A 12723-nucleotide genomic window follows, 5' to 3' on the forward strand; every position below is an offset into this window, starting at 1 on the left:
CAACATCAACAGAAAGGTTTGGAGGGGCAGGTATATCTTGTAGAAGATGCTGCTGTGGAACAAGTTCCCCATTCATATAAAACAAAGTCCATCCCTGTCCATTTTCAAGAACAACTTTGATCTGTGAATGAGAAACAGAAAATTTACCCAAGGTCTGATCACTGTACTACTAATGGACAGAGCCTAAATGCTTTATTCCATGCATGGGTCCAATCAAATTATATATGGTGTGATCTCGGTTATTATTATTAAGGTTAATATATGGTTATCGACCATGGGATAGATAAAGTCATTCTGTAACCAAATAGGATAGGAAGTTCTTCGTGTTTCACTGTTGCAGTCATTACATTTGGGTAATCTGCTGGCAGGTTGCCCTCAGTCGGCCTAAATTCCAAAGTCTTGGGTCCTGCATCAGTTGCTGTCTTCTCTTCCATGACGTCAGGTCATCAAGGGTATAAAACATGCAAATGATGCCATTTTCTCCAGTCTTTCTTGCCGTGCGGTGCCCAAAGCAGAAGCATTTCGCAAGTGCCGGTCGGCCGACTACTGAAATATTTGCATTTGAGATTCAAAACCGAAGTCTTCACTAAAGCTAAGTACCCCACTGGGGAAACTTTTTTCTTGATTTTTACCGATGTCAGAAAAAGTTAATAATTGTATTACTTGTGGGAAGCAAATACCTCATAAGGATTTCCATTTATACTGTATTCCTTGCCTAGGCCCTGATCACAACATGCCTGGCTGTCAGTTTTGTGCTAGATTTAACCAATGCACTATTAAGCATCGGTATATTTTTGCACCAAAGTATTTTGGAAACAGATTTAACAACCCAGAAATGTTGTCAGATAGCAATCCGACTACCAGAGTACATGAAAAACGCAAAGAAAAGGACAGAGGAAGTTAGTCGAGATCCAAAACCGACGACAAAGCTTTTCTAAGCCAGTCGCCGGTTCGCCGGTAATCAGTGAGGTGCCTTCGCAGCCCCTGAAACCTGCTACCTTCGGGTCACATTCCTCTACAGACACCCATGTGGAGTCCGGCATGCCGCAAGATACTCAAGGTATTGAACTGACGGATGTATCTCCCTCAGATGGGTCTGGAGCCGCTGAGCAGGCACCGGCTTCTGAGGGTGTATTCAGACCTCAACATTTGTACATCAAACCGACGACAGCTGCAAAACCAAAAACAAAACAACTTCTAAACATAAAAAACTGACGTATGAGCCACATGCACAGGCCTCTATGCCTAAAAAACAAATGATCAAAATGGCTGAAGACCTTATTACCTTGATCAGGTGTACCCATCCCCCTCCAGATAAGAGGCCTAGGCAAGACACTGATTATGAATCTTCAGATCAGGTTTCTATTTCTTCTGTTTCCTCTTCTGATTAGGAATTATCTATGCCTCCCTATGAGGATCATTGTGCTGAGGAGTCTATTCCATCTGCATCTCCTCCTGAGGATTATTCATTTGGGGAAACCTTGCATACTTTGAGGGAGCATTTTCACTGGGAGACTCAAGACTTCTCAGAATCAAAAAAGAGGCTCAGGGATTTCCTTCTTCTCCCTCAGCACAAGCCTTTAGCCATTCCCCCTGTTTTAGACATTGTGGATGATGTGTTTTCGGAGTCCAGCTTGACCCCTGACTCCTTACCTCCGGCTCCCAGTAAGCCTGACAGATATTACAGAGTCCCCGACTCACATAAATTTTTATTTAAAAACCCTGCTGCTGATCCTGAAACTATTTCACAGGGTCCAAAGGGAGTTAAGGCCTCAACAGCAAAAACCCTACCCCCTCTGAAAGAGATTCTAGGGCACTGGACAGATGCGGAAAAAAGGTTTATACATCTGCAATCTTGGCAATCAGGGCCTTATATTGTCAATTTCATATGCTTAAGTACCAACAACATGCAATGGGATTGCTGAAACAGAAAATGATTTCAGAATGTACAGAAAATAAAGAATTGCAGGAATTATTGCATACAGCTAAACAAGTTGGAAAGCATACTTTGCAATGTGGTTTTGATTCTTTAGAGGCCTCCTGCAGGGCCACAGTTACTGGATCTGTGATTAGGAGGCATGCCTGGTTAAAGGAACAAAATTTGCCTGATCATGTTAAAGCTAAATTGCTAGATGCACCTTTACAGCATGATTCCCTGTTTGGTATTAAGGCAGAGGAGGTTTTAAAGAAAATGGAAGACAAAGCTAAGTCTGTGCATACTGATAAAGATTTCTTACAAGTACAGCCACCAAGATTCAGTAGACACTGGCCTACAAAAAAATGGTCCTTTCCTGTGTCAGACAGAGCTCAAAGGGGCAAATCCAGACACCCTAAGGGTTCCAGGTACCAGGCTCAAGACTCATACAGGTCAAAGCAATGGGGCGCATCCACCTCCAAATCTGGAGGAGATAAAGCGCAGACCTACAGAAAGCAATCCCAATTACTTCTCTCTGCCTACACCAAGCACTTATCTTTTGGCAGCACCCATAGGGGGAAAATTAGCACTTTTGCTCAAAATTGGCAGTTAATAACCCAGGACAAGTGGGTACTAAACATCGTATCACAGGGCTACAGATTCCATTTCCACACTCTGCCAATGACAAATGGTTGGCCAGATCTGCCAAAAAAACAATGGGCAGAGGCACAGAAACAGGTTACATCCCTCATGGATATGGGGGCTATTCAGACAGTACCAGAACAGGAAAAAGGACAAGGTTTTGACTCAAGACTGTTCTTGGTACCCAGAAAGGACAAGGCATGGTGGCCAATACTGGATTTATCGATTCTGAACACATACCTGGACATTCCAAAATTCAAAATGCTCACGTTGCAGCAACTTCTGCCATGCTGGGCAAGAATGCTTGGCTGGTGACTTTAGACCTAAAAGAGGCATACCTGCATGTCCCAATAAGACAGTCGTGCAAAAGATACCTCAGTTTCAAGGCTGGCTTAATGCATTACCAATTCTCTGCACTGCCCTTTGGCTTATCTACTGCGCCCAGGGTCTTAACAAAGTGCCTGGCATCAATAATTGCAATTTGCAGACAAGTATTCAAATATATCCTTACTTGGACGACTGTCTCATTCAAGCGGAGAACAAGGACGCTCTTCTACGACACCTGGTGTTTGTGAAAAGGCTCCTAACATGCTTAGGATACACAATAAATGAAAAGAAATCACAACTGGTACCCTCTCAAAATATAACATTCCTGGGTGCAAGCTTGAATACAACTGTCCAGATGGCTTACCTCATGCCAAACAGTCAAAGGCAACTGACTACTTACTTCAAACTGATGGCAACAAAAACCCAGTCTTCTGCAAGACATATTCTGCAGACTCTCAGCTTCATGGCATCCTGCATCCTACTAATTCCATATGCAAGACTGCATATGAGGAAACTTCAATGGTACCTCAAAAGTTTATGGAGTCAACGTTCACACAGTCTGGAAACAATGATTCCTCTCATTCCCTGCCTACAATAGGAGTTTCTATGGTGGGCAAAGGCCTGTCACCAAAACATGGAATGGCCCTTCACTCTACCCCCTGCCAGCCAAACCTTAACAACAGATGCATCAGATTATGCCTGGGGGGCCCACATGGCAGGAAGATGCATTCAGGGCATATGGGCACCAAATCAAATGAATCTACATATCAACCAGAAAGAGATGCTAGCTGTTCAAAATGCCCTAACAGCCTTCAAGGACTTACTTCATCCAGGACAACAACTGATAAAGATGGACAACACCACAGTCATGTGGTATATAAACAAACAAGGGGGCACACACTCCTACCCCCTTGGCAGATTAGCCATGGCACTGTGGGACACAGCTTTGACCTACCAAATACATCTTCAAGCTCAATTCCTGCCAGGAAAACAAAACACACTGGCAGACAATTTAAGCAGAAACCTTATGGATCCTGACGAGTGGAAACTAAATCCACAAGTCTTCAGCATGATAACAGAAAAATGGGGGAGCCCGGACATAGATCTATTTGCCTCCCCTCAAAATTATCAACTGAAAAGATTCTGCACAAGGACTTATCACAGACAAGCACGGAAAGTGGACACCCTATCCTTCAGCTGGAAAAAACCTATCAGTTTATGCCTTTCCTCCTCTGCCTCTTCTACCCAAGATCCTCCTAAAAGTCAGACAAGAGAAGCCAAAGATGATATTAATTGCCCCGGACTGGCCCCGCCAATACTGGTACCCAATCCTAAGGAACTTGTCTCAATACCCAGCTTGGACCTTGCCTCAAAAAACACAACTACTGTCTCAGCAAAACAATCAGATCCTGCACAATCAACTACTGACTCTGAACCTGGCAGCATGACTAATCCTGTAAAATCATACAAACGACACCTCTCGGTAAAGCTGTGATGGATGTCATTTTGGAAGCCAGAAGGCCTAGTACTAGAAAATCTTATGCTGACAAATGGAAGAGATTCTGTGCTTGGAATCAAGCACAAGGAAATGATACAACAGAACCACATATTCCTGAGATATTACAATACTTAATTGAGATGCTTGACAAAGGCCTATCTTTCTCATCAATCAAAATCCATGCCTCTGCCATTTCAGCTCATTACAATACAGAGCCACCAATCTTTTCTCATCCTTTACTAAAGCAGTGTCTTAGAGGAGCCAAAAATTTAAGGCCTCCTAGAAGATCACCATTACCAGCATGGGACCTCAATTATGTGTTGGAAAAGCTCACCCTGCCTCGATTTGAACCAGCTGCTACTGCTGATATAAAGTTCTTATCATGGAAGACAGCTCTGCTACTAGCAATTACTTCAGCAAGAAGAGTTTTAGAGCTACAGGCCCTCATGGCTGTAGAGCCTTTTATCATATTTTACCCAGACAGGGTGTCTCTGAGGACAAATCCTACTTTTATGCCTAACGTCGTTTCCAGTGTGGCTCTTAACCAAACAATTCATCTGCCAACATTTTATCCAAATCCGCAGAACAAAGGGGAGAGAATTCTGCATTCCTTGGACGTACACAGACAGCTAAGATTCTACTTGAGTAGGACTAAAGCTCTAAGCAAAACTGAGCAATTACTAGTGATATATATGCTGCAGGATCAGAAGGAAAGGCTATTTCAAAGCAGACATTTTCAAAGTGGATAAGCCATTGCATCCATTTCTGCTACGTACACCATGGCAAACCTGTGCCCAAGGGCATTAGGTCTCACTCCACCAGAGCTGCAGCTACTTCAGCAGCCTTTCTCAGGGGAGTACCAACCAAGGACATTCTAGAGGCTGCTCCTTGGAGTTCTGTTCACACCTTTACAAAACATTACCATTTGCCTCTCTACTCTAAGTCCAGGGCAGGCTTTGCCACTGCAGTGCTGCAGGGCCTTATTGCCTCACCTAATGCTGTTTAGCTCCAGCCTCCCAACCATAGATTTGGGATTCTACCCAAATGTAATGACTGCAACAGTGAAACACAAAGAACATAGTATAGTTGTGTACACTTACCATAAATGTAGATGTTCAATTGTATTCACTGTTGCAGTCCAGGTTACCCTCCCACCATCCCCCTGTCATTCTACAGTTTCTCTTTCCTTCTCTATCTTCTACAACCTAAGTGGTGTATTTGCTTGTAGATGAAGGCAAAGTTTATATTGATGCATGTATATATATAAATATTTATAATATTGCTACCTTTTTGGGGGCACCTGACATCGGGGGCAAGATAAACTAAATAAACTTCAGACAGGCAGGATTACCCAAATGTAATGACTGCAACAGTGAATACACTTGAACATCTACATTTATGGTAAGTGTACACAACTGTACTTTATTTTGAGCACAAAAAGGGAAATTGGCTAGGCTTAAAATGTCTTCTTAGGGCAGCTAGCCCAGTACTTTCTATGAACCTGTAATTGTATGGAAAATTGTGATACAGAATTTGAAAAAATGATCAGTTTTGACCCCTGGGCATATTAGTAGCAAATGCATAATCTGGAGGTGCATTTAAACTAGATGCTTGGGCTTGATATAAACTGATGTCTGCTCAAACGTGTGAAGCACTGAGACTGAAAAAAAATGAGTTGTAACTTTGTGTGTTCATGTCACTTGCTTTTTCAGGCAGTTAGGTGGCTCTGCTAAGTCAAAAATCTCTTATTTTGCAAATACAAAGCTAAGTAGTACAAGACTGAATTCCAGACAGATAGTATAGCAGCTTCAAGTTTTAATCATTTGACTTGTCATAAGCTTGGTTTTGTGAAAAGTATTCATGATCATACCTCTCAGCTGTCCAGATTTTCACAGAATGTACAAAGATTTTTTTCCCATTTATTTTTGGTCTAATCCTCATAAACCTTGTGGATGTTCTTCGTGTTTCACTGTTGCAGTCATCACATTTGGGTTATCTGCCTGCAGGTAGCCCTCAGCCGGCCTGAATACCATATCTTGGGTCCTCAGTCGGTTGCTGTCTTCTCTTCCATGACGTCAGGTCATCAGGGGTATAAAACATGCAGCTGATGCCATTACATCAGTCTTTCTTGCTGTGCAGTGCCCAAAGCCAGAAGCGAGCAAGTGCCGGTCGGCCGACTCTTGAAATTTTCGTTTTCGAGTTTCAGAACCGAAGTCTTCAACAAAGCTAAGTACCCCATTGGGGATCCTTTTTCTTGCTCTAACCAATGTCAGTAAAAGTTAACTGTCTTACCTGTGGAAAGCAAATACCTCATAAAGATTTTCATTCGTACTGCATTCCTTGCTTATGCCCAGACCACGACGTCCCTTGCTGTTGGTTTTGTGTCTTGTTCAACCACCGAACTATTCATCGTCGGGCTATCTTTGCAGCAAATTATTTTGGTACGCTATATCCGTACTCTGAAATGGCTTTGCTAAGCCATCTGACTACTGATCTTCCCAAAAAATGTAAGGATAAAGACAGAGACAGACCGCATAGGTCCAAAACTGCAGATGACACTTCCGTTAAGCTAGTCGCCAGTCTGCCGGTACTCAGGCACTTTCGCAGCCCCTGATACCAGTTACTTCAGATTTGCAGGCCTCTACTGAGACCCATTCGGAGTGCCGTAAGACTCTTCTTCGACTATGGAACCTGCGGATGTCTCTACCTTGGATGGGTCTGGAGCCACTATGCAGGCACTGGCTTCTGAGGGGTGTATTCAGGCCTATAGACTTGCATTTTAAACCAACGCCATCTTCTTCATCCAGGCCTAAAACTCGTGCCATGCCTAGAAACCCGACGTCTAAACCACATGCTCAGGCCCATATGCCTAAAAAACAAATACTTAGAATGACTGAAGACCTTATTACCTTAATTAGGGGAAGCCAGCCTTCCCCCTCTAAGAGACCTAGAACTGATTTTCCTTCTGATTCTTCTGATCAGGAATCTGATATTTCTGTTTCTTCTGATTACCAGGATTTGCCCTTATCTACCTATGAGGATTCTGATGCAGAAGATTCCATTCCCTCTGCTTCTCCTCCAGAAGACTGTTCTTTTGGTGAAACCTTGCACACTCTTAGGGAGCATTTCCACTGGGAAAGCCAGGATTACTCTGACTCCAAAAAGAGACTTAGGGAATTCTTACTCCTTTCTCAACACAGGCCTTTAGCTATCCCTCCTGTTCCGGACATTGTAGATGACGCTTTTTTTAATCTAGCCTTTCCCCAGACACTCTACCTCCAGCTCCCAGAAAACCTGACAGGTATTACAGAGTACCTGACTGCCACAAGTTCCTCTTCAAGAATCCTACTGCAGGGGTGTGGCCAAGGATGAACACAGGATAGCAGCAGATTTCTTCAGCTCCACCAATTTCATTACATTGACAGGAATTAATTACTTAAAAAATTAATTCTTGAAGTAATTTTCTTTCTAAATATGTTTGTTTTATATAGTTCTTGAACTATATCTAAAAAAGAAAGGAAATCTTAATAATATTCCTGTCAGAAATTACTTTGGAAATTTTCCTGTCAGTTTATCAGTCTGAAATGAGTTCCAGTAAGACAAATTCTCAAGACTCCAGCATCAAGAAAGAACTTCAGTCTCTGATAATTATAGTCCAGCAACTTACTGCTAAGATGGATAAAATGGATACTAAAATAGACACTTTCATAGAAAAACTACAAAACAAATAGACTTGTTACATATGGACCTGCAACAACAGAAGATCCAGATGACAGGCATAGAAGAAGCTGTGAATGACATGGAAAATAAAATACAACAACAGGAAATCAACATTGAGTTTCTGCTGAAACAAAATACACATTTACAAACAAAGCTGGATGACCTGGAAAATAGATCTAGGCGCAATAACATTAGGATTTTTGGACTGCCAGAAAATATTGAAGGTAACAATATTACTTCTTTTTAACAACATGGCTCCCTAAAACTTTAGATTTACCAGAAGCATTCTCTTTTGGTATCGAAAGAGCACATAGATCTATAGCTAATACTAACTCTAACAAAAACTATCCTAGATCAGTTATAGTTAGATTTCTATCATCTTTTGATAAAGAGATGGTTCTTAAATCTGCTTGGGCTAAAGCTCCTGTTAAGTTTAATGAGACAACTGTGCGTTTTGACAATGACTATTCTTCCATGGTAATTGCTAAAAGAAAAGTTTTTCTGCCACTAATAAGGAAGCTTAAAAAAAGCACAGTTTAAAACATACCTTCTGTTTCCTGCCAAGCTTAAAATCTTCCTTCCTGATGGTCCTAAGGTCTTCGATGATTTAGACTCTGCTTTACTGTTTGTCAAAGAAAAAAGGATTTTGGATAAAATAGAAGAAATGGAATGGGCTAGTTCTTCATTAAAGAGATTGGCAACTGAAGCTTCCTGGAAGACTTCAGAGAAGAAGAAGAGACTAAAAACAAATGATTTGTTATATGTTTTTCTCTCTCATCATTTTAGTTCATTATTAATCTTTTTGAATATAGTTCCTGCATTTCCAGAAAGCCACAAATATTTTGGAAAAGATTTAATCAAAGTTATTCTCTATGTGCAAAGAAATGTTTTGTTTCATAACCAGTCAAAATGCCTGAGGATTTAATGGCAGGCTGTGACTCGATTTGTTTTTCTTTCTGAAAAAGTAAGGTTAGTAATTTGATACATTTTTTATCTTTACCTTTTTTTCCTTCTTCTTTTATTATTTTCTTTGTTTAAACAATGACATTCTATTTAGATTATGTAGTGGGTAAAGGGTGGGGAGGGCAGGAGAGAACAGTAATGAAAATATCATTAATAGAATAATAACATATTTATTTCTTGTAAAAGTTTATAAGTTCTTCAAATGCTATTTCTAATTATACTTTCTTGATTATACTGCTTATGCTTGTTTGTAAATAATCTGTCATGCTTTAACTAATAATAATCAGAACTAAATAAGAGTAAATAATATGTTTTATTTTTAACTCTATTAATATAAACAGTAAGTAACATTCCATTGTATATACTTCTTACAGCTTTCTCTTACATTTTTTATTTCTGCCTCACTCCCTTTTATTTTCTACTCTCTTTTCTTTTCTTTATTAGTATATAGAAATGCTTTTGACTGTGTGGGCACAGTGAATAATAGGATTTGTATGAAAATTGAGTTGGGAGAAGAATGCTGAGTTTTATTACTTGTTGGTAATTTTGAGTTTAATTTCACTTGCATAGAGGCTGTGATGATCTGTGGAATACATTGTGGAGGTTCTGTCATGTTTAGATGCATTTACACTGCTAAATGAATGTTTGTCACTAGTTTTAATAAGTTTCCCGCCAAAATGTTAAGAGAGACAATCTGGGATGTGGGCTGTCTTATGCACAATGTCCTTGAGTTACCTCAGAATCTTCAAATCACAGAATTCTCACAGAGAAACTGAAAGCAGTTAGTATAAACATTGACAAGGTTATCACACTGACACACCACAGATTCAGGAAAAATACTCTGTTCATAAAATATGTCAGTTATAATGAGTTTAAATGATATAGTTTCTTGTAGTAAGTAAATGTCTTATTTTAGAAGGCATAAAAAATGAAACATTTATTTAAATGTTTTTGAAAATCTACTTAACAGCAGCATAATAATCTGTGTTAAAATTTGTGTTCCAAACATATACTTTACTATAACTCATTTAATTCATCTGATTGACAAACATAAATAATCTTATAACTCTATTCTGGAAGAAATGTCATGTGATATATTTTAAAGCAGTAGGTTAGCATGATTGTAAAATCTGGTTACCAATATGTGTTTGCTGTGCATTATTTTGTATAAAGCAGACAGATTTATTCTAGGGACAGCAAGTAGGACAGTGCTCTACAAAGGCACAACTCAGTGAGATCAGATATATATATATATATATATATATATATGTGTGTGTGTGTGTGTGTGTGTGTGTGTATGTATGTGTGTGTGTGTGTGTGTGAGTGTGATGGCTTTTTTTTCTGAGAATCTGCATAACTATCTAATATGATTTATAATAATTTCTATGAATACAATATTTTACTCTATTGACAAAATGAATGTTTGCCACAAGTTTTAATAAGTTTCCCGCCAAAATATTAAGGGAGACAATCTGGGATGTGGGCTGTCTCATGCATAGTGTCCATGAGTTTCCTCAGAAGCTTCACTCACAGAATTTTCACAGAGAAACTGAAAGCAGTTAGTATAAACATTGACAAGGTTATCACACTGACACACCACAGATTCAGGAAAAATACTCTATTCATAAAATATGTCAGTTATGATGAGTTTAGATGATGTAGTTTCTTGTAGCAAGTAAATATCTTATTTTAGAAGGCATAGAAAATGAAACATTTATTTAAATGTTTTTGAAAATCTACTTAACAGTAGCATAATAATCTGTGTTAAAAACTTGTGTCCCAAACATATACTTTACTATAACTCATTTAATTCATCTGATTGACAAGCATAAATAATCTTATAACTCTATTCTGGAAGAAATGTCATGTGATATATTTTAAAGCAGTAGGTTAGCATGATTGTAAAATCTGTTTACTAATATGTGTTTGCTGTGCATTATTTTGTATAAAGCAGACAGATTTATTCTAGGGACAGCAAGTAGGATTGTGCTCTACAAAGACACAACTCAGTGAGATCAGATATATATATATATATATATATATATATATATATATATATATATGTGTATGTGTGTGTGTGTGTGTGTGTGTGTGTGTATGTATGTATATATGTGTATGTGTATATGTATGTGTGTGTGTGTGTGTGTGTATATGTGTGTGTGTATATGTATGTGTGTGTGTCTGTGTTTATGTGTGTGATGGCTTTTTTTTTTTTTTTTTTTTTTTAGGTAATAACGCAGGTGTTTCTGAGAATCTGCATAACTATGCAATATGATTTATAATAATTTTTATGAATACAATATTTTACTCTATTGACAATAATGAGTTTAAGTAAATGCTCATATACCAACAATTCAAGATTTTTTTGGAAGCTGTTGATAGAATTCACATGACAGAAAATAGATGCATCTTAATGCATGTAATGTCTGAATCATATTAGCTAAAGTTTTTGATTTAAATGAATGTTAGAACATAATTTTCTCTCCTCTTGATTTCTAACATTAAGATTATTTGAATGCTATTAGAATACAAGTGTTATATATTACATAGATCTATATAATAGTATGAACAGTTTTTAAAAAAAAAAAAAAAAGTTTATTTTAGTTTATAGGATGCTGTTTTACCAAATGTGTAGTTTTGTCTTGATAGATAATTGAATTGAAAACTGTTAACCTCAGTTAAATATAACTAGTATTAAATTGATAAGGTGGTAGCTGAGGTACTGCTGCTTAGGGTAGGGGGTTAACTTGAGTAGTAAATACTGCTCTAAGTTGGAGTTTTCAACTCCAGGCAGGATGCAAGGTTTAATCCTTACATTATTTTCACTTGTTCATTGTTATATGTATATAGTTTTGACATCCACAATATATTTTGTACACTCATTGTCACTACAAACAAAATTGAATCCTATACAAAATCCCATAAGAGATTTAATAAATACAGCTATATTTAAAGGTACACCTAAAAGAGGAGATGTAACATTATTTATCTGGTTATTTGTTATTTCGATCATAAGATTCTTGAGTTTTAAAAATGCCAAATGACATCTTTAAAAGGAATTTCTTTAAACATTAATGGATTGAATAATCCGTGTAAAAGGGCAAGCCTAATAAGATACATTAATCTACACAAGGCCAATCTAGTCTTCCTGCAAGAAACCCATCTCTTGAAAAAAGATATTGATAAACTAGCCACTAATAAGTATACAGTATTGGTTAGTTCAGAGCACACTCAGAAAAAAGAGGAGTGGCTATTTTATGGAATAAAAGTATGCCCATTCCTAAAATCATTAAGTCTTATCAGGATGACAAAGGAATGTTTTGTATGGTTACAATACAAATTAATGGGAAGACTTACACTTTAATTAATGTATATTGGATACCTGGAATTGGTATTAATACAGTGAAACATCATATTGATAAGATCATATCATTCTCTATAGGGATATTATTTTAGCTGGTGATTTTAATTGTATACTACATGAAAGTGATACTACCACTATAAAGAAAAGAAGAATTACATCTAATGCAAAACATTTAAATGATTTTGCTAATTCTTATCATTTGAATGATATTAATAATCAGATAGAGTCAAAATCATTACCATACACCTTTTTTTCTAACAGATACAAAACTTATTCAAAAATAGATAGGGTCTT

Source organism: Protopterus annectens, chromosome 6.part0, assembly GCF_019279795.1.
Source record: "Protopterus annectens isolate FY-2018-M chromosome 6.part0, PAN1.0, whole genome shotgun sequence".
In the NCBI taxonomy this organism is placed as follows: Eukaryota; Metazoa; Chordata; order Ceratodontiformes; family Protopteridae; genus Protopterus; species Protopterus annectens.